At 54.2% G+C, this 19,081-nt stretch overlaps 1 long non-coding RNA gene across 1 annotated transcript; it reads right to left on the bottom strand.

Moving 5' to 3' along the window:
- Window positions 1-1,893: 1,893 nt before the first annotated feature.
- LOC134508941 (uncharacterized) lies at window positions 1,894-12,728 on the bottom strand. Its single transcript, XR_010069184.1, has 3 exons — window positions 12,504-12,728; window positions 2,871-3,064; window positions 1,894-2,733 (listed from the first exon to the last, which is right to left on the bottom strand). It is a non-coding gene; the product is annotated as an uncharacterized LOC134508941 (long non-coding RNA).
- Between the last annotated feature and the right edge of the window lie 6,353 nt (window positions 12,729-19,081).

The following is a 19,081-nucleotide window of genomic DNA, read 5'->3' as shown; positions in this document are numbered from 1 at the left end:
CTTGATTTGAGCAACCTGGTCTAGTGGGAGGCGTCCCTGCCCAGGGCAGGGGGTTGGAACGAGATGATCTTGAAGGTCCCTTCCAACCCAAACCATTCTACGATTCTACAAAATACTCAAAACTCCGAGCCCGGAAATGTCAAAACCCGCATTTAAAGACCCTCCTAGCCAGCTGGATCCATTTCTCCCCTTCAGACCTGCTCAAAGCCACTTGGAAATGTTCCTACAGGCGATTTAAACCACCTTCTCCTCACTCCACCAGGCTCTCAAAAACCCCAACCCGCCTCGTCATTCCCCTTCGCCTGTTGTTTGGGTTATCCTCAAGGGGTAACTTTATTTCCAGCCGTGGATTCTTTGTCGCTCTCCCTCTAGTTCGGCCGTAGCATTCAGCCGGATAAATGGATCACGTTAATGAACACCAACGGAAGAACCGCAGCCGTAAATTAGCCAGAAGAGCTGGCCTCTGAAGAAACCTTAATTCTACTTTGACTGCAAAATCGGATTCAAAAGATCTCTCTCCCCGCTGTGCTTTATTTTTGGCCGTATCGTTTGCTGGGCAGGTTGCCATGACAACCTTCTATTCACCGGAGGGTGGCTATAATTGGGCGAGCACATTGTTAATTTAGCTCCAGATTTTTTTTTTTTTCATTATTTTTTTTTTTTATTATTATTATTTTGTCGTATTTTAAGCAAAGGGGAACTGCCTGGATTTTTCGTATTTTTATCCGTGATCGTACTAGGGGGTTTAATTATTAATCCCAGCGCCAATAGCATCGCTCTGGCGAAGGCTGATCTGCCGTGCCGGGCTCACCGGGGCAGGCGACAGCTCTGCCCGCATCCCGTTTCTCCAGCTCATCCCCTCCTCCAGCTTCCCGAAATCCCCTCCAGACCCCCAGAATCCCTTCCAGACCCCCAAAATCCCCTCCAGCCCCCCGAGCCCCGAAGCCAAGAGCCCCCAGGATTTCCCAGGGATGCTTCCAGGGGGCAAGGTTGGCGAAAAAAAAAAAAAGGTAGGATCCGCTCTTGCATTAATTAATGAGCATTTTTTTTGAAATGCCAGTGCCATCGGGATTGTCAACTTTAACCTGACAACGGTTCATCTCAGCTCGTTATTAATAGCAAATCGCCCTTTTTAGAGAACGCCGGCCCGTAGGAGTGATATTAACGGTGTGAACACGCTGGCATGTGTGAAGTCCTGCTCCTGGGTGGGCACGTCAGGTCCTGGCGTGGCGGGACCTCTCCGAGCATCCCGCTCCTGCCCCAACCTGCTCAAGGCCTCCCTGACCCGGTGACATCGCAAAATGCCACCGGGTGCTCTCCTCCATCCTGGCTGGGAACGGAAAGGTGGCTGGAGAGTGGGTGTACTCCCGTCCGGGAGCCCAGGTGGGTGCCGGATCACAGCGGGCAACCTCCGGCCTGAGATTTTTGGTGCCATCTCTGCCATCTCACGCCAACCTCGCGAGGGTTTGAAGCTCCACGGTCACGCTGGTCATGGCGTCTGTTATTAACCCGTCCCAGCAGGAAGAAAGCGCAGCTTTATGGAAGCCGGGGACTTTTCTCCAGGAGCTGGCTTGGGTCCGGGTCCAAAGAGCAAAGTGGAGCTGTTGGTCCCGTCCCCGCCTGGGTGCAGCCCTGCTCCCCTCAGCCCCTCTGACGTGCACGCTCCTTTTATCCCTGCTTCTGGCTTTGTCCCCTTGGAGGGAAACTGGGAAAGGAGAGGGTTTCCACTTAAAATGGAAAAAAAAAAAAAAAAAAAGAGAGGAGTTGTGAAAAGCCGGGGATGGAGGAGGGAATGGAAACATCCTCCTTTCAAGGAAAAGATGCTGTGGCTGCTGTTCTGGGTACCGTACGCCAGGTAATAACACGAGATGACTCAGTGCTTGGGAAATTAAATTGGCTCTTTATTAAAAGCGTGTATTTAGGGAGGTGGTGAGGTGTCAGGGGAGTTCCTCCATCGCTGTAGCGGAGGGAATTGGGGCAGGCTGCCTGGCTCTTGGTGCCGCCAAGCACGGAGTCCACAAGATGCCGGGACCCGCCCGGGCAGGACCGTATCCTGCCTCAGCATCCTCCTAGGGCTGCTCCCGGGAAAGCGCCGAGCATCTCTGGGAAGAGGTTAAGAGCCTCCCTCAGTTCTCTCCCAGTTCAGTGGGAACTGGCGGATCTCTGCCAGCGGGAAATGCTCCAGCCTCAAGATTTTTGTCCCGGGAAAATAGCAAGAGATGGGAAAAGAGCAGCCGGGGACGCGAAGATGTTTGAGAACACAAACTGTGACCAAAAAGATGCTGTGCTGGACTCCACCCTCACCCTGGCAATACCCTTCAAAATGTCTTAGCAACGATGGGAACCTCTTGTGTTGAAGGGGAAATACGGAATATTTACAGAGCACCTTGCTCGTAGCTGTAGCGTTGTGGTAGCTTGGCATTCCTTTGCTAGCTCGGAGCAAATCTTGGCTTCACAGAGCGTAGCTGAAGGCAAAATTCAACGTACTGTGTTCTGCTCAAATTATACATCCCCTGTGCGGAAAGCTCACTTATACATACAGATAGGTACTGAAAAAATAAACTAAAGAAGAAGGGAATTCCTTTCTTCTTCCCCAAGGGCTTCTGGCACAGGTGGGATGATGGGGATGTCTCCCAGGATGGAGACGCAGTGATGCCCTCAGCAGGTTTCGAAGAAACGGCCTGCAAAATACCACCGTGGCCATCAAGTGCTTGGATGCTCCATCCGAGACTCCTAGAGGAAAAGAAACCCTTAAAAGAGTTGGGTCAACAATCTTCCTGCCAGAATCAGAGAGATCATTGTTCTGGCCGGGGCTGCAGTTGAGTTGAAAGCAAATAGACCTCCTTTAAAAACCCAAATAATAGACTTACTGTAGAAGCAACGACTGGAGACAGACGGGGTCTTTATTCCCATCTTGAGAGAGCCTGGGTGGTGGCTCTGCCGTCCTTCCCTAGAGCGGAGACGTCTGTCCGTGCCCAGGGTGGGGCCGGCGGTGTTGGACGTGGAGCTCCAGCGGTTCCTCCTCCACCCAAATCTTACGGCGTGAGATAACTTGGCTGCAAAACTAGAGAGAAAGTGAAGTGACGGCACGTGAATGCGGCCAGCCGGGATGTTCGCGGCAAAAAAGGCAGCACAAAGCTGTCAATAGTCTCTCCTACATATATATAAAAATCAAATTTCAGAGCAGGGTGCCCACGGGTGAAGCAACGCTTTGCTACGGCAAGAGGAGAAGCTGGTTTCGAAACGCCGGGTGCGGGGACAGGCTCCTTCCCCCACTTCTCAGTTATTTTTAGAAGGGCATTTGGATCCAGCTCAGCGATCGGTGCCAAGGCTGTTTTCAAGTCAAGGCTAAATTCACTGGTATTCGGCGGAGGGCTGGAACAGGATGGGTCCGGGACTCCCGGAGAACCGGGCTTATGAAGACTGTTTTGCCGCATATGGGTTGAAATCCAGCTCTGATGCCGCCTTCCGCGCTGCAGATGAGAAGATGTAACGCAGAACATTTGGGTTTTCTCCTTGACCTCCCGTGTCGCTTAAATAATATCCCTAATTTCCCGTATTTCACATAACTCAGCTGCATAATGGGGCTACCTGGACATAATTCATGACTTTCCTCCCGTGATTTAATTCCCAACTACCTCTTTCGATTAAAGAGGCCTTAGAAATGCAAAGTATGATTACCCAGGCAAGAAGAAATTACCGATTTAAGGGATTGCCACTATTCTAGCCCCGAGGAAACATGTGGGCATTTGCAAAGGTCAAGCTGCTGAAAAGGCCAAGCCAAGAGCCGGCAGAGGCGTCGCAAGGACTTGGGACGGGTGATGAAGGATGGACATCCACACCAGGCAAGGCAGATCTTGTCAGACCCCTCCTCAGGGTGACAGAAAGCGTCTCAGACAGGGACATCAATAACTCCGGGTTTGCCGGAGAACGGAGTCAAATTAACCGTTGACAAGCGCGTTTCGCAGAGGCACGGCTGGCCAGGAAATATCCCAGTAACCCAGAAACATCTCTCTCTTCCCCCCCTTGCTTGCCAATGGGATTCTTTTCCATAATCCCTTATTATGGATATTAATTGCATCAGAGGATTGCGATGCTGCTTCGAGGGGTGCAGCGGGCGGGAATGGCTCGTCGGTGGCGTGGGAGAAGCAGCAGCAGAATTTCACGGGCGTTAGGGTGAGGGATGCGGGAAATCCCGGGCAGTGGGTGTGGGACGACAGCAAAGCAATCCTCCAGTTTGACCCTCTGGGTGAGACCTTATTGCGGCCTTTCGATACTCAAAAGGGGCTTAGAAAGAAAGATGGGGGACAGATTTTTTAGTAGCATCTGTAGCGACAGGACAAGGGGCGATGGTTTTAAACTAACAGAGAGGAGATTCGGACGAGATACGAGGAAGAAATGTTTTACGCTGAGGGTGGTGAGACACTGGCCCAGGTTGCCCAGAGAGGTGGGAGATGCCCCATCCCTGGAAACATTCCAGGTCAGGTTGGACGGGGCTCTGAACGACCTGATCTAGTTGAAGATGTCCCTGCTCATGGCACTGGGGTTGGACTAGATGGCCTTGAAAGGTCCCTTCCAACCCAAAGCATTCTGTGATTCCATGATTCTGTGACTTGACCATTTCATCACTCACCATTATATTCCATACAGGCAATTTATTGACACCGTTGACTTTTAAGCAAACTATAGCCCCAAAAGACTACCTGGAATGAGGTAGTTGGAAAAAGGGGACAAAAACTAAGACGCTTTGGAGGAAAACCATGCTTTAGGCAAGCTGGAGAGCTACCACTCTAGACCTGGGAATACTTTTCAACAGAAACAAGGCTGAAGAGAGCAGGCTGGGCACCGCACCGAGCTGTGATGGCGTCACTATAGGAGCCAGCTCCGCCAGAGCCAGGGCAGGTATCGCCAGGGGGCTGGTAGCCCAACCCTTGGCTGGAGAGGGGTGGAAGGCAGCATGACTCAATGGGCTTGGGTTGAGATGACCTGGGCTCTGCCAGTGGTGATGACAGATGAAAGCCTTCAGTTCTCAGCTTCAGTTTTCCTCCCCCGAAATGGGTACGGCTCTATTTACCCTGTTGGTAAAGTACTTTGTGAGTCAGCTTTCACCGGCTGGAAATGGCCACCGGTGTTCGTAGAGCTGCCAGCAGCCCCAGGGTTAGCAAGGACTGAGAAGGACTCTTTGAACACCTGTCTCTGGTCCTCAGGACAAAGTCCTAGGAGAAAATCTTCCTTCTTGGGAAAACAAGAAGTGTCTCAGGGTGTTACAGTCTCGTGCCTCATCTTCAGGGTGGTGGTGGCAGCTTCCTTGCCTGACCCTGGGTTACTCCAGGATCCGGTGGGGAAGAGCACGGAGCCCACCAAGGAGGTTGTCACCACACACCTACTCACACCAGCTTCTTGTTTCTCCCGCTCCTGGGAGCCCACATCCTCTGCAGTCACCTTCCTGCACCCTCTGTTATCTCCCACGCATCTTCTAATGGTGCTTTTCCTGGCCCTGACTCACCTGCTGGTATGGAGATCCTCCCTTTCCCACCAAAATCCTCTCTCATCTCCACCTACCGGCAGAGCCACCGCAAACAGGAAGGAGGGTTGGCAGCAAACACCACTTGAGCTTGGAAAACACGTATATTTATGTCAGATAAGTATAGTTTATACATTATGTGCAACGGAGAAACCATCAGGGTCGCTCAGACCCCGTTCCTTCCGGGGGGGGCACTTACACACCTCCCATCGCCAAGGAAATATGACGTCTCACAGCACCCGAGTCTTTCATCCTCTTTTGCCCACTGGGCATCTCCACGCTATGAGATGATAGTCCTTAATCGCATAATAAATTCCATAACCTGGACAAGGCAACTTGTGGTTCCCTCGTGCCAGCGGGTCAGGTTGAGCAACGACAAGAGCCCAGGATTTATCCTTGGTCTGCTAATAAAATAAACAAGCTTATCTTCACGCGGGTTTCGCTTCTTATCACATCGCTTTGGTAAAAAAACGCCGGGCTGACGGCCTCCCCTCCCTTCCCCAGGTTAGACCTGGGTACCCCAGTTTAGACGCCGTTGCCTTCCCAGTAAGGTTGGACTGGGGAGGAAAGGGAAATACTTTTATTCCCTGCCGGCTGCAAAAGGTGTTAGAAGAAAAGGGCTTTGACACGCTCCTGGTTTTGATAGGAGGGGGAACAAAAAAAAAAATAAATAAAGAGAGATAACAGTATCAAACCACGAGCACGCCGGGCGTATGGCAGGCATCTTATCACGCTGTGGCCTTCAGGAATCGGAGCGGGGCAGGTTTATATGAACCGTGCTGGGACAGAAGGATGTACGTGACAGAGAGCTCCTCATACAGCGTCTACGCGGGGCTGGAAATTTGCAGCTGCTGAATAACCGACGACGTGAAGGTACCCACGGACCTGCTCGAGAGAAGTTAGTTATCTCCTCTAGGATAGGCCCTGGTTTGGCTGGTTGAGAGCAAAAGTTCTATTTATTTGCCCCAAAATACGCAGTGCACAAAGTCTGAAATATCGTACCTGTCACCTTTCTTTTCTTCCTAGCCCTTCCCCCCAAAATCTCATTTGTCCCCACGCCATGACCAGAAGGGAAATGGAAGCATTAAAACAGCCATTAAAAAGCAGTTCCTGGGGCTCTCTGCATCTCCACGGCGGCGGGCGGCTTTTGCCCCAGAGCTTTGGTGGTTCATAAATGTATCGTGCTTTAGCTAAATCAGGTTGTTTTACCCAAATCTCCTCCAACCATCCCATTGCTCTGGCTGGAAGTGGCAGCAGGAGCTCTGTGCCTGAGGGATGGCTTCCAGGATGCTGCTCTGGGACTTCCCAGGAACGTGAGGATCACCAGGAGCTTCCGTTTCCAGCTACCTCTTCTTCATCTCTCTCCCCACATCAGCCAAGGACAACGGATGAGCTCCGGGTCCCGATGGCAAATCCAGCAACCCCAAGGCTTTCTCACCCTTGAACTTCATGCCCAAGGAGGAGGGACACATCCCTTCTCCCCTCTCCTGCCTCTCCCTCCATCACCAGCACCTCCGAGTTGCCTGTTTCCCAGGTTTCTGGTAAGAAAAAGACAGCTGAAGGACCACGGCCATAAGATCGCTGCAAATCAAACCGTATCCACAGCTCTCCTTAGGATGTTCGGACTCACGCGGTCGCTACATATTTTATAGGGTTTCCCAGCTCCGACAAAAAGCCGGCTCCTACTTGCTGGGAAGGGATATGTTTCTCCAGGACATCCCTCATAGAGGGATGTCCATGCACGGGTGGGAGCACTGACCGTTGCACCCCGTTTTGCTACAGGGTCTCAAATTGCCCATGTTTTCTCCTAAAAAAAATCATCCAAATGCTGTAAAAAAAAAAAAAAAGAGGCAAAATAAAACTCTCTTTTCCAACACGTCGCTGTAGCACGACGCTGCTCCAACCCAGCTGGGGAACCCCGGGCAGGGTTGGTCCCGCAGCACCTTGGCTTTACCGTGCACCAGGACCGGACCGTTTTCCCCAGGGATGGGACACAGGGAGATCTTCTCCCGTGTTTCCTCCATACGGTGAGTGAGGAAATTCCCTTTGTTTCAGAAGCGACAGTAGAATCGGGGAAGGTGCTGGGTTCATCCCTCCTTAGCTTCCCTCCCGTGAATAAATATCAACAGGTCTTTGGAGCTAGACCAGGCTCAGCCCTTCAGTCGGGAGTTATTCCAGTGTCCCTTCTTCTTCTACTGTGGAAATAAAATGTTTAATTTAACTCAATTTCTAAATTATCCTAATTAAAAAGGGCTAGCAACACAATTAAGTGCGCTCCACAGAGAGAAACTGCTTTCTGGAAAGGAAAGTAATCATGAAAGACCTGCTTTTGGACTCCAGATAATGTAATTTCCAGCAGATAATGTTTAATTTCTGTGTAATAAACCCATGTTCCCCAGCTGGGCTTCGTTCACACGGGCTGGAGAGCAGACGGTCGTAGTAATAGTAGACTCAAACCTTGGTTAGCATCTTCCAGGTCCTGGAGCTGAGGACAACCTTGTTGATTAGAAGTCCATGACGTTTGCAAGGCATTTCTAGCCATTTGGAGAAGCAGAGTGTCATAAAGCCAAGCACCTCAATGTCCTCAGCATCTTCTGAGGCAGTGGAACAGGTTGCCCAGGGAAGTTGTGGCTGCCCCATCCCTGGAGGGCTTCAAGGCCAGGTTGGACGGGGCTTGGAGCAACCTGGTCTGGTGGGAGGTGTCCCTGCCCAGGGCAGGGGGGTTGGAACTAGATGGTCTTTAAGGTCCCTTCCAAACCAAACCGTTCTATGATTCTGGAAAACCACGAGATTTGGGGTTCTAGAATAGAATAGTTCAGTTGGGAGGGACCTACAACGATCATCTTGTCCAACTTCTGGAGCACTCAGCAGCTGCACCAGGTAAAATCCTTTCTTAATGATATATTTGATCCATTTTGGGATTCTGGCAAGTTGTAAGGAAAGATACCAGAGTCGTGCTATAAATCGCAGGGGAGCAAAGTGGTGGGGAAATGATTTTCTCCGGTTTTAAAGCAAATAAAGCCTGGTCACCTCTCCCGAGTGACGCATCCTCCTAGGAGGGATTGGACTTCGCTACGAAGATAGACCTGAATAAATCTCCTTGTATTCGTTCTCTCCAGGACGCAGCGATTATAATTGCCGAGAAATGATCAAGGAATACAGGGATGCATGGCAGGACATGAAAGATGGACAAATTGAGTTGCAAGGATTTAACAGCAAAGGTAATTATGGGTGTGGGACCCGGGGCTGTGCTGGATTCTTCATCGGCTGGAGTCTTTAATCAAAGTTGTTTCTTTTTTTTTTGGGGGGGGGGGGTGTATTTAATAGAGGCTTCTAAAATACTCTGCTGGGGCTTAAACAAAATTGGTGGACGTTGTATGGGGATTACAGGGTGCGGTCCTTCAGGCTGCGTAAGAGAGGGCGTCAGAGGAGACCATCCCTCCCGGCCTTGAGCTCAGCAAGTCGATTCCTGCTCGCCTGGGGAAATATCCACACGCAGACAGCGCCTCGGAAATCCCGGATAAATTCTTTGGGTGCGCTGGCACGCAAAGGGCAAGCGTCAAACCTCGTGGCATCCCCGGCTGGGACGGGGCTGCGACCACCCCGCGAGGGCACCGGGGAAAAAAACACGTGAAGGAAAATAACTCCCTCTGGAGAGACGAGAGTTTGGGGGTTTAATAGATTTGAGCTTGTACGAATTAAAGGGGCTCTTTGCGAAGGGCTTATCCATCAACCGGATCTCAGGCACCGGGAGTACCGACATCCCTCACAGCGCTGCAAGCCCGAAGATCAGAGAACATATCTGACGGCCCCAAGTAGCTAAGATACCTCCAACATATATAAGGAGGTTTCTACTTCCCATCTTCAGCATGAAATTATTGTTTGTCCGTGCCTTTGCCTTCCGCTGCCTGATTCCCGTGGGGTCAGAGGGTTTGGCAGAGGTGGTGATAAACCACGTCCACGTTAATGCAGGGGAATACGCTCTTCCCCGTAATAATGGGAGTATATAATTCCCCGTAATATATGGGAATATATTATTCCCCAGAATGTATGGCAAAATATCATTCCCCATAATAATGAGAATATGTAATTCCCCATAATATATGGGAATTGTGGGAGGGCATCTCAGAGAAACAAAGGTCCTTTCTGCCCCTGGGGGCACAATACCTTCACCAAGGAGCACCCTGAGGAGCTCCTCCTTGGTCCCACTGCGCTCCTTAACTAGCTCCACGTCAAGCACGTGTCCTCCAGACCCACAGCCCCATCCTTCCCCGTCCCCTTCCCTCCTCCCAGAACCTCTTTGAGAGAAGAACGGGGAACTGCCTGCCTCTCCTGCGCCGCATCCAACACCACATCCAACGGCAGCTCCAGCTTTGAACGCTGGCGCAGACGGAGGAGGCGTCAGCCTTTGAAACCACCGCCCTGGGCTCCTGTTGAAGTTCACGGCAGGTGAAAGGTGGCAGCAAAGTTGACGTAAAGCGTTAGTCAAACAGAGCCGGGTTTCTGCCTCTGAGCCAGCGACTGGACCAACTGATATTTCGTTGGGTTTTTTTTTTTTATAGGTTTCATGCAGTAGTTGGTCACATGGAGAACAAATTACACGAATGCTCGCGACCGTGGTGAGAACAGGTTCTCACCACCGTGACCCTGATATACCGGTAGCCTCCACTTCCCAGCCCTTTTCCCACATCCGAGCCTTTGCTGGCAGCAGCCAAGCCCCAGGGCAACCTGAGTCAGGTCCTGAACAAACACCGAGAGGAGAGGAGTTGGCCTTGATCCCCCGCCGTTGTACGGCACAGCTCGTCCCAGCCTTGGACGTTCACTGCTCGTGAGACAGAATCCCAGAATAACAGTCGTCTAGGTCGGATGGGACCTGTCAGATCATCGAGTCCAACCATCAATCTAACTCTGACAAAAACCATCGCTAACCCATGTCCCTCAGCACCACGTCTGCCCAGCTTTTAAATACCTCCGGGGAAGACAATTCCACCACTTCCATGGGCAGCCTCTTCCAACGCTTGATAACCCTTTTCATTTAGAAATTTTTCCTAATATCCATCCTAAACCTCCCCTGGTGCAACTTGAGGCTGTTTCCTCTTGTCCCATTGCCTGTTCCTTGGGAGAAGAGACCGACCCCCCCTGGCTACCCCCTCCTTTCAGGGAGCTGCAGAGAGCGAGAAGGTCTCCCCTCGGCCTCCTCTTCTCCAGGCTGAACACCCCCAGCTCCCTCAGCCGCTCCTCACCAGACTTGTGCTCCAGACCCCTCACCAGCTCCGTTGCCCTTCTCTGGACACGTTCCAGCCCCTCAAGGTCTTTCTTGTGGTGAGGGGCCCAAAACTGGACACAGCCCTCGAGGTGGGGCCTCACCAGTGCCCAGTGCAGGGGGGGACGGTCACTGCCCCAGCCCTGCTGGCCACACTGTTCCTGACACAGGCCAGGATGCTGGTGGCCTCCTTGGCCACCTGGGCACACTGCTGGCTCATTCTCAGCCGCTGTCGACCAACACCCCCTGGTCCTTGTCCGCCGGGCAGCTCTCCAGCCGCTCTGCCCCAGGCCTGGAGCGTCCATGGGGTTGGTGTGACCCACGTGCAGGACCCGGCACTTGGCCTTGGTGAACCTCACGCCATTGGCCTCGGCCCATCCATCCAGCCTGTCCACATCCCTCCGCAGAGCCGTCCTGCCCTCAAGGAGATCAACACACCCGCCCAACTCGGTGTTGTCCGCAAACCGACTGAGAAGCAGGCTTCTCCTTCGGCAGGAACGAGCCTCTGCCCACATAAACCCGGGAGACGATTAGACGCCTACGAACCTCCTCTGTTGTTTGCCTGCCACGAAGCTCCCTGCCCCTTTGACCTCATCCAGCTTTAGCATTTGAGACGCACTAAGTCAGCTGAATCCTTTCACATCCCAAACGTGCTCCCCCCCGCCCCGCCCCCTCGACTCCGTTAACAACCGCACTATCGCACAGTCCTTTCCAAACGCTTTTACAGTCAGACCGAGCCCAAAGCCTAAGGTTTATAGGTTTACCCTGCCTACAAGTTGCGGGGCCGGGGGGGCGGGGGGGGGCGGAGAAAATCAGGAGAGGGAAAAATAGAAAAAACAAGCTTCAATATTCAGGTTCTTAACACCGAGTAGTTAGAGAGCGGGAAGAAGCGTATTTGATTTTAAGGAAAAAGTCCGTGCTTGTCCCTGAGTCTGTCCTTGAGCAGAAGATGGGATTAAAATTGCAATTAAATGTCGAAATAATGCGTCTGTGTATGAGGGGATACTTAATGCAAATGTTAGATACAAGCAAAAAAAGGTCCCCCAGGCCAAACCGATGCCTTCAGGAGAGGTTGCCGTTAACTACGGCGCTGAACTGGATGATCTCTTCTTTGAACGATCTTGAACGATCGCGTCCTTGGGGAACCCAGGACAAGCAGATTTCACGCTCAACCCGCTCAGTCTTGACTTAAAAACAAGGCCGTGCTTTCCTGCTTTTTTCCTGCTTTTTTCAGCTCTCCTTACTGAAGGCAGGAACGTGTTCTCTCTGTCTTCTAAAGAAGCCACCGCCATCAGACCTGGGTGCATCAAACCCCGGCCCGGGGCTGAGCCAGCTCGGGTCCGGCTTTTCTGCACCGATTTCCCCAGCAAACACCTTCCGCTGCCAGCATGGATACCATTTAAACCGGACAAATGGATATTAAGCTAAATGCTTCGCTCCCATCGGAAACAGTTTTGTCTTAGGAAAGATCCTAGCGTGCTGCTTAGGCCGAACTCCATCTTACGTTTAAGACTCAACGCGTCTGTCTTTACGACGCCGTGTCTCCATCCCAGTCTGGAACGTTATCCCGACACCAGGCTGCTCCCGTTTCCTTCATCTTCCCGCAACGATTAAATCCATGAGTTTGCATCTCTCTGTGCCTTGCCAACCTACTGAGACTTAAGCCACGGCGTATTTTCAACCCGCTGAAGGGAAGAGCTGTCTCTAACAGCTTACCAGTGGGTTTTCTTTGGTGGGAAGCTGCAGGAGCCTCCCCCAGCGTCTTTCCCGAGCGTCGGTGGCCGGATGGATCTCCTCTCCCAGTTGCACTCTTGCAGGCAGCGCGGGCGGGAGATATCCAGACCACTTTGCCGCGCGCAGGGCCAGCTCTCCTCCTTGCAAGCCCCAGTTCAGCAGCCAGCACTCCCGGGGGCTCAGGGGGCCCAGGGGCAGCAGGGGAGCTTCCACAGCAGCTGCCTTCCCCATCCCATCCCATCCCATCCCATCCCACCCCATCCCATCCCATCCCATCCCATCCCACCCCACCCCACCCCATGCCATCCCATCCCACCCCATCCCGTCCCATCCCATCCCATCCCATCCCATCCCATCCCATCCCATCCCATCCCATCCCATCCCATCCCATCCCATCCCATGGGTTTGTGTCTGGTGCTCCTCCATCCCTCTGCTTCTGCATCCCAGCAGCCCCTCCCCATCCTGGTGCTCCTGCATCTCTGTAATCCCCCCCATCCCAGCGCTCCTGCATCCCGCTGCGGTTGCACCCCGGTACTCTCCCGCATCCTGCTACTCGCCCCATGCTGGTCCCCATCCCAGTATCCGCCTGCGGTACCCCACATCCTGACATGCCACATCCCAGTGCTCCTCGGCCCGGCACTTCCATCTCGGCGCCCCCATCCCACTCCCCCCCATCCTGGTGCCCCCATCCCAGTACCCCCACTCCAGCGCTCTCATCCCGATGCTCCTCCCATCCCAGCACCTCCAGCCTGGTGCTCCTCAGCCCAGCACTCCCATCCCAGTATCCTCATCCCAATATCCCGCATTCCGGTGCTCCCCAGCCCGGCATCCCCCAACCCGGTATCCCCATCCCAATATCCCCCCTCCCGTCCTTCTCCCCCCGCCCCCCCCCGCCTCCGCCCCTCCCGGCAGCGGCGGGCGGTGACGCTGTGGCGCTCCCTGGTGGCGGCGAGAGCGCACTGCAGGCAGCGCCTCTGCCTGCACCCCCCTGCCTGCATCCACCGAATCCCCTGCCTGCACCCCCCCAATCGCCTGCCTGCACCTAGAATCCCCTGCCTGCACCCCCCTGAACCCCTGCCTGCACCCCCCAAATCTCCTGCCTGCACCCCCCAATCCCCTGCCTGCACCCACCTGAACCCCTGCCTGCACCCCCTGGAACCCCTGCCTGCACCCATCAAATGCCCTGCCTGCACCCCCCTGCCTACACCCACCAAATCACCTGTCTGCGCTCCCCCTAATCCCCTGCCTGCACCTAGAATCCCCTGCCCGCACCCCCCCATCCCCTGCCTGCATCCCCCAGTCCCCTGCCTGCACCCCCCAATCCCCTGCCTGCACCCACCTAGAATCCCCTGCCTGCACCCCCCAATCCCCTGCCTGCACCCACCTGAACCCCTGCCTGCACCCACCAAATCCCCTGCCTGCACCCCCCTGCCTACACCCACCAAATCACCTGTCTGCGCTCCCCCTAATCCCCTGCCTGCACCTAGAATCCCCTGCCCGCACCCCCCCATCCCCTGCCTGCATCCCCCAGTCCCCTGCCTGCACCTAGAATCCCCTGCCTGCACCCCCCTGAACCCCTGCCTGCACCCCCAATCCCCTGCCTGCACCTAGAATCCCCTGCCTGCACTTCCCAATCCCCTGCCTGCATCCCCCAATCCCCTGCCTGCACCCCCCGAATCCCCTGCCTGCACCTAGAATCCCTTGCCTGCATCCCCCTGGAACCCCTGCCTGCACCCCCCAAATCCCCTGCCTGCCCCCCCTGCCAGCACCCCCCACCCCCGGCCCACCCCACCATCTTCCCCTGCCACCCTGCCTGCACACCCACGGCTCCCACCTGCAGCGAGAGGACACGGGGGGACCTTTCCCACCTCACCCCATACAGGGCATCTCCCAAACCTTCCCCTACAGCGCCATGGGGGACGGCGCAGAGGGGCCCGGCCGCCTTACGGAGCACCCCATGGAAAGGGAGGAGAGCAGGAGGGATGCTGAGGGTGGTGGGGATGGGACCTCAGCAGGTGGGGCTGCGGTGAAGGACCACGTCCACGAGCTCCTAAGGTGCACGTAAGACCTCACATGCTGCAGCTCCCACCCACCACATCTCCTCCACCCAGCCAACATCCCGGGAGGAGGATGGGATCCATCACGCTGCACTCTCAACTCTGTCCATCTGGGCCACGGGAAGGCCAACGACCACCCCACGAGCTGCCGTGAGGGACCATCTGGGACAGGCTGTCTCATTGCATTGCGTTAGCCACCGCGTTCCCCGGCTGCCTTCAGCCCCTTGGGCTCAGCTGCTGTCCTGCTCTCAAACCAGATCCATGAGATCTTCTGCTCTTGCAGCCCTTTCTTCAGGTCACCCGTCCCTCCCTGCCCACGCTCTTGCACAAGATGAAGTTTTTCCCTTGTGCCTTGGAGCCAACAAGGACGGACAGCGTGTTCCCAGCCGTCCTCAAGGATGTCTCTTCCCCCAGTGACCCATCGCATGGTCCCATGGCCGTGACAAGCAAGTGGGTCCTTCTGCCACCTCGGTGTCAGACCATCCTGGCAGGGTTCCTATAGGATCAGAGGAAGGTTTTAGGGTTTCGTGCTTGGAGCTCTGTCAGGCAGCTCTACTTCGGGGAAAAGTTTGGGGAAGGAAATGGTGGCCAGGGAAAAAGCACTGGCTGATGACGGAGATGGGGACACCAGAAAAGGCCACAGCACCTGCTCCCATACCAGCTTCCATGCATGGCAGGTTGGATTTCCCACCGGTTGCCCGGCAAAGCCGTTTGTCGGCTGGGCTGGACATACCAGCTGCTGAGGGTGCGCCTGTTGCTGCAGAGATGTTCACCACTGAGATTTCGGTGCCCAGGCAGGGTCCCAAGCTGGGTGCTCCCACCTAGAGCAGTTTGGGGGTTGTTTCCTCCACCCAAAGGCATCCTGAGGCTGAAGACATCCTTTTGAGATGCCTCCAACTGCGGTCAGACCCACTCCAGACCTGGTGTCAGCCTGGCTCAAGGTGGTAGAGCAAGCTCTGACCCCACCATGGGGACAGTATCATCTCCTAACCCCAAACCTTTGGGAGTGGAGATCACTTGGGGAAACGCCACCAGGAACAGCACGATAAGAAGTGACCCAGCTTCCAGCAGCCAGGAGTTAAAGATGGGAACTGGATGCAGCTCCCAACTCAATTTCTTCTAACCAGCCCTTCCCCCGGGAATACAGCTCAGGGCCTTCCTGAAGCCAGGGTTGGAGATGAAAAGGCAGGGACAACCTGCAGCAGCAAGTCCCATAGCTGCATCTTTGCAAGAAGCTACTTTATAGTTTGTTTTAACTTCCTCCTTGACCTCCTTTGGATGCTGTCTTGTTCTTCTCCTGGAAGTAATGAGTATTTCGTTCTCCAGAGGCCATCTCCACACCCATACGTGACTGTATCTTCTCCGCTCTCAGTTTTAGGACTTCATGGGCATAGCCTGGGACCTGTTCCACTTCCCTGAACATGATTTGCATTAGGGAAAGTGCTACCAGGGTTAATTGGGGCTGCAGCTTATTTCAAATAATGACAATTTCAAAGTACAGGACTCTGCCAGCAAAGAACTGGACTCAGGCAGGAAGGTCTGGTGGGACACTAGGAAGTTCTTCCATGCACAGCAGAAAGCCCAGGGCTGTGTCTACACAGAGCTGGCCTCCTTGCTGGAGCAGCTGGTCATGGCCCAGCGACGCAGCTCCGTGCTGGGAAGGATCTGGCCCAGGAGATCTCTCTTGGGTTCCTCCTCATCCACCCAGCAACCCAAAAGCACGAGAGCCTTTGATTTTAGCATCAGGGCTTTGCCTCTGCCCGTGACTGATGAAGCTTGCTCAGCACCGGCTGGTGGTCTGCTGGGTGCTGGCAGGGTGGGTGGTGCACAGCCTGCTCTGCTTGGCCCTGATGCCCTCTCAATGGCCATGATGGCACACAGTGGCACTGAGGTGACGTTAAGCCCAGTGCCATCTTCTTCTCCAAATCCAAATCTGAGCCAAGGCCCTGGGTCCCACTCTAAGGCCAGGGGTCGGAACTAGATGATCTTTAAGGTCCCTTCCAACCTAAACCATTCTATGATTCTTTGATTCTATGGTCTACCCTCTCCACCATTTGGAGAAGAGCCCTTCCATGGTCTTCTTGCTCCTGCCCTTTAGCACCACAGCTCCAGGGTGGGTGGTGCGCAGCCTGCTCTGCTTGTCCCAGATGCCCTCTCAATGGCCATGATGCCACACAGAGGGTAGCATTTAGTGGCATTGAGGTGACACTGAGCCCGGTGCCATTTTCTTCTCCAAATCCATCTGAGCCAAGGCCCTGGGTCCCACTCTAAGGCTAGGGGTTGGAATTAGATGATCTTCAAAGTCCCTTCCAAACTAAACCATTCTATGATTCTTTGATTCTATGGTCTACCCTCTCCACCATTTGGAGAAGAGCCCTTCTGGGGGTCTTCTTGCTCCTGCCCATCACCTGCCTGAGCACCACAGCTCCAGGGAACCCACACACACGCACAGATCTGCTGCCCACACATGGCCCAGCTGGACATGCTACATGCCCACCGTGTCCCTGCATGTGGCCCAGGAGGGACGGATGTTTGTAAGGACCACCCCTGCTCCCATCTATGGTCAGCACTTGTCCAGAGACAAGAAATCTGGGTCCTGCTTCCAACTCTGACACCTTTGCAAGGTGGGTCTGGCTCCTCTGAGTGCTCCCCACCTCTACCAAGAGCCACGAAGCGGGGTCGGAAGCGGGGTTGGGAAAAAATCTACCTTTCCTGAGTTCCCTAGGAATGGAAATTAAATTAGGGGAGTAACTTGAGAAGCAAATGGAATGAGAGGGATGGGTTAAACAGCAGGATAAGCTGGAGGCCAGACGAACAAGGGTGGAAGGAGGTCCCCGTTTCTTGAGGCACCATGCTGGAGCACCATACTGGAGCACACTGCCTCCAAACCAGGTCCCATGGGAGCAAGGTCTCGCTCTCCTGCTGGGATCCGGTGATGGAGGGGGACTGGAAGGGGACTGGAAGGTCTCAAGGACCCCCTGACCTTGGATAGGAGCCAGGGAGGGGCTCAGCGCCCTGCAGAGCTTCCCACCCGCAGTGCCTGGCTGTGCTCCCCGATGCTGGCCTTGGCCGTGGGCAGCCAGCTTGAAGCACTGGAGTCGTATTTTCGGTTCTTTTTGGTTCTTTTTGGTTTCTCCGCTGTTTTACCAAGGAAGTAATTTGGGAGGGATGGAGAAGAGGGTTAAACCCAGCTAACAGCACCACTGCCGCACCGGTGTAACACCAGCCTTCTGCTATTTAAGTCAGATTAGAGCTATCAGCATAATCTCTCCGTGTAGATACAATTTCTATCTCCATCGAGAGCAGACAATCAGCGTAAAAAAAGACTCATTTTCTTGCTCCCCTGCCCCAGCTGTAGGAAGGCAGAAAAGATGGTCCACCCTGGCTGCGCCCAGGCACTGAAATCCACCAGCCTGGTCCCTTCCTTCACGCTTCGCTCCAGGTGCCCACATCCATGAGGACCTCCTGGCCCTGCGCGGGGGACAAGAGGGCTCCCATCCTTCTCAGGGAACTTGCTGGCTCGACAAGACAGGATTTAAGCTCCCCTCAACACCCTGCAGAAATGCTTGCCTGGCTTCTCCGCTTGCCAGGGAGCTCCCCCGGGCTGTGATTGTGCAGGTGGCCACAGAGGGGTGCCAGAGACTGCCTGTCTGCAGCCATCCATCCCTCCGCCAGGCACCAAACCCATCACAGAAAGCGCTCTCCTCCTGCTTGCAGCCCACCAAACTGTCCTCTCAGGAACGTGGCCCAGCATCCTGGACTCTGCAGACCCTTCAGATCCTGCAAGTTGTGACAGCCGAGCACGCAACGCTGCTCGCAACACGGGAGTTAAGGTCCGCTGCGAGTCTCACCAACCGTTCTCAGTGCAGAGCAGGACGGGGACTACTAGGATCCCCTACAATAGCCCACGGCACTTGCAACTCAGTCCTTCCATAATCAAGGAATAAGGAAAGAATGATGCTAAATGTTGTTTACCCAAGTTCTGTCCCTTCGGAGTAACATTTTCCTGTTGAGATATCAGCAGGCAGTAAGTATCTGCAGGTGAAAAGACTCATCTAGAACTTAGAGCAAGTCATAAACTATTGTTATAGAGTAGAATAGAACCATAGAACGGTTCGGGTTGGAAGGGACCTTAAAGATCATCCAGTCCCACCCCCCTGCCCTCGGCAGGGACACCTCCCACCAGCCCAGGTTGCTCAAAGCTTCATCCAGCCTGGCCTTGATCAAGGGATGGGGCAGCCACAACCTCCCTGGGCAACCTGTTCCAGTGCCTCACCACCCTCACAGCAAACAATTTCTTCCTAATATCCAACCTAAATCTCCCCTCTTTCGTCAGCGACCCGTGGTTTGGAGGAAATCCTCAGCCCCAAACCCTGATCTTCAGGGAGGCCCGAGGACGACCAGAACATTTTTTTATGGTCTTCCATGAGGAGTTACAAATCTCTCCCATCAAGTTCCATGAAAGAAGAGTTAACCATCCCTGGGATGAAGCTGGTTTTGAAG

Source organism: Chroicocephalus ridibundus, chromosome Z (assembly GCF_963924245.1).
Source record: "Chroicocephalus ridibundus chromosome Z, bChrRid1.1, whole genome shotgun sequence".
In the NCBI taxonomy this organism is placed as follows: Eukaryota; Metazoa; Chordata; class Aves; order Charadriiformes; family Laridae; genus Chroicocephalus; species Chroicocephalus ridibundus.
This window is presented reverse-complemented; position numbering and strand designations above follow the sequence as displayed.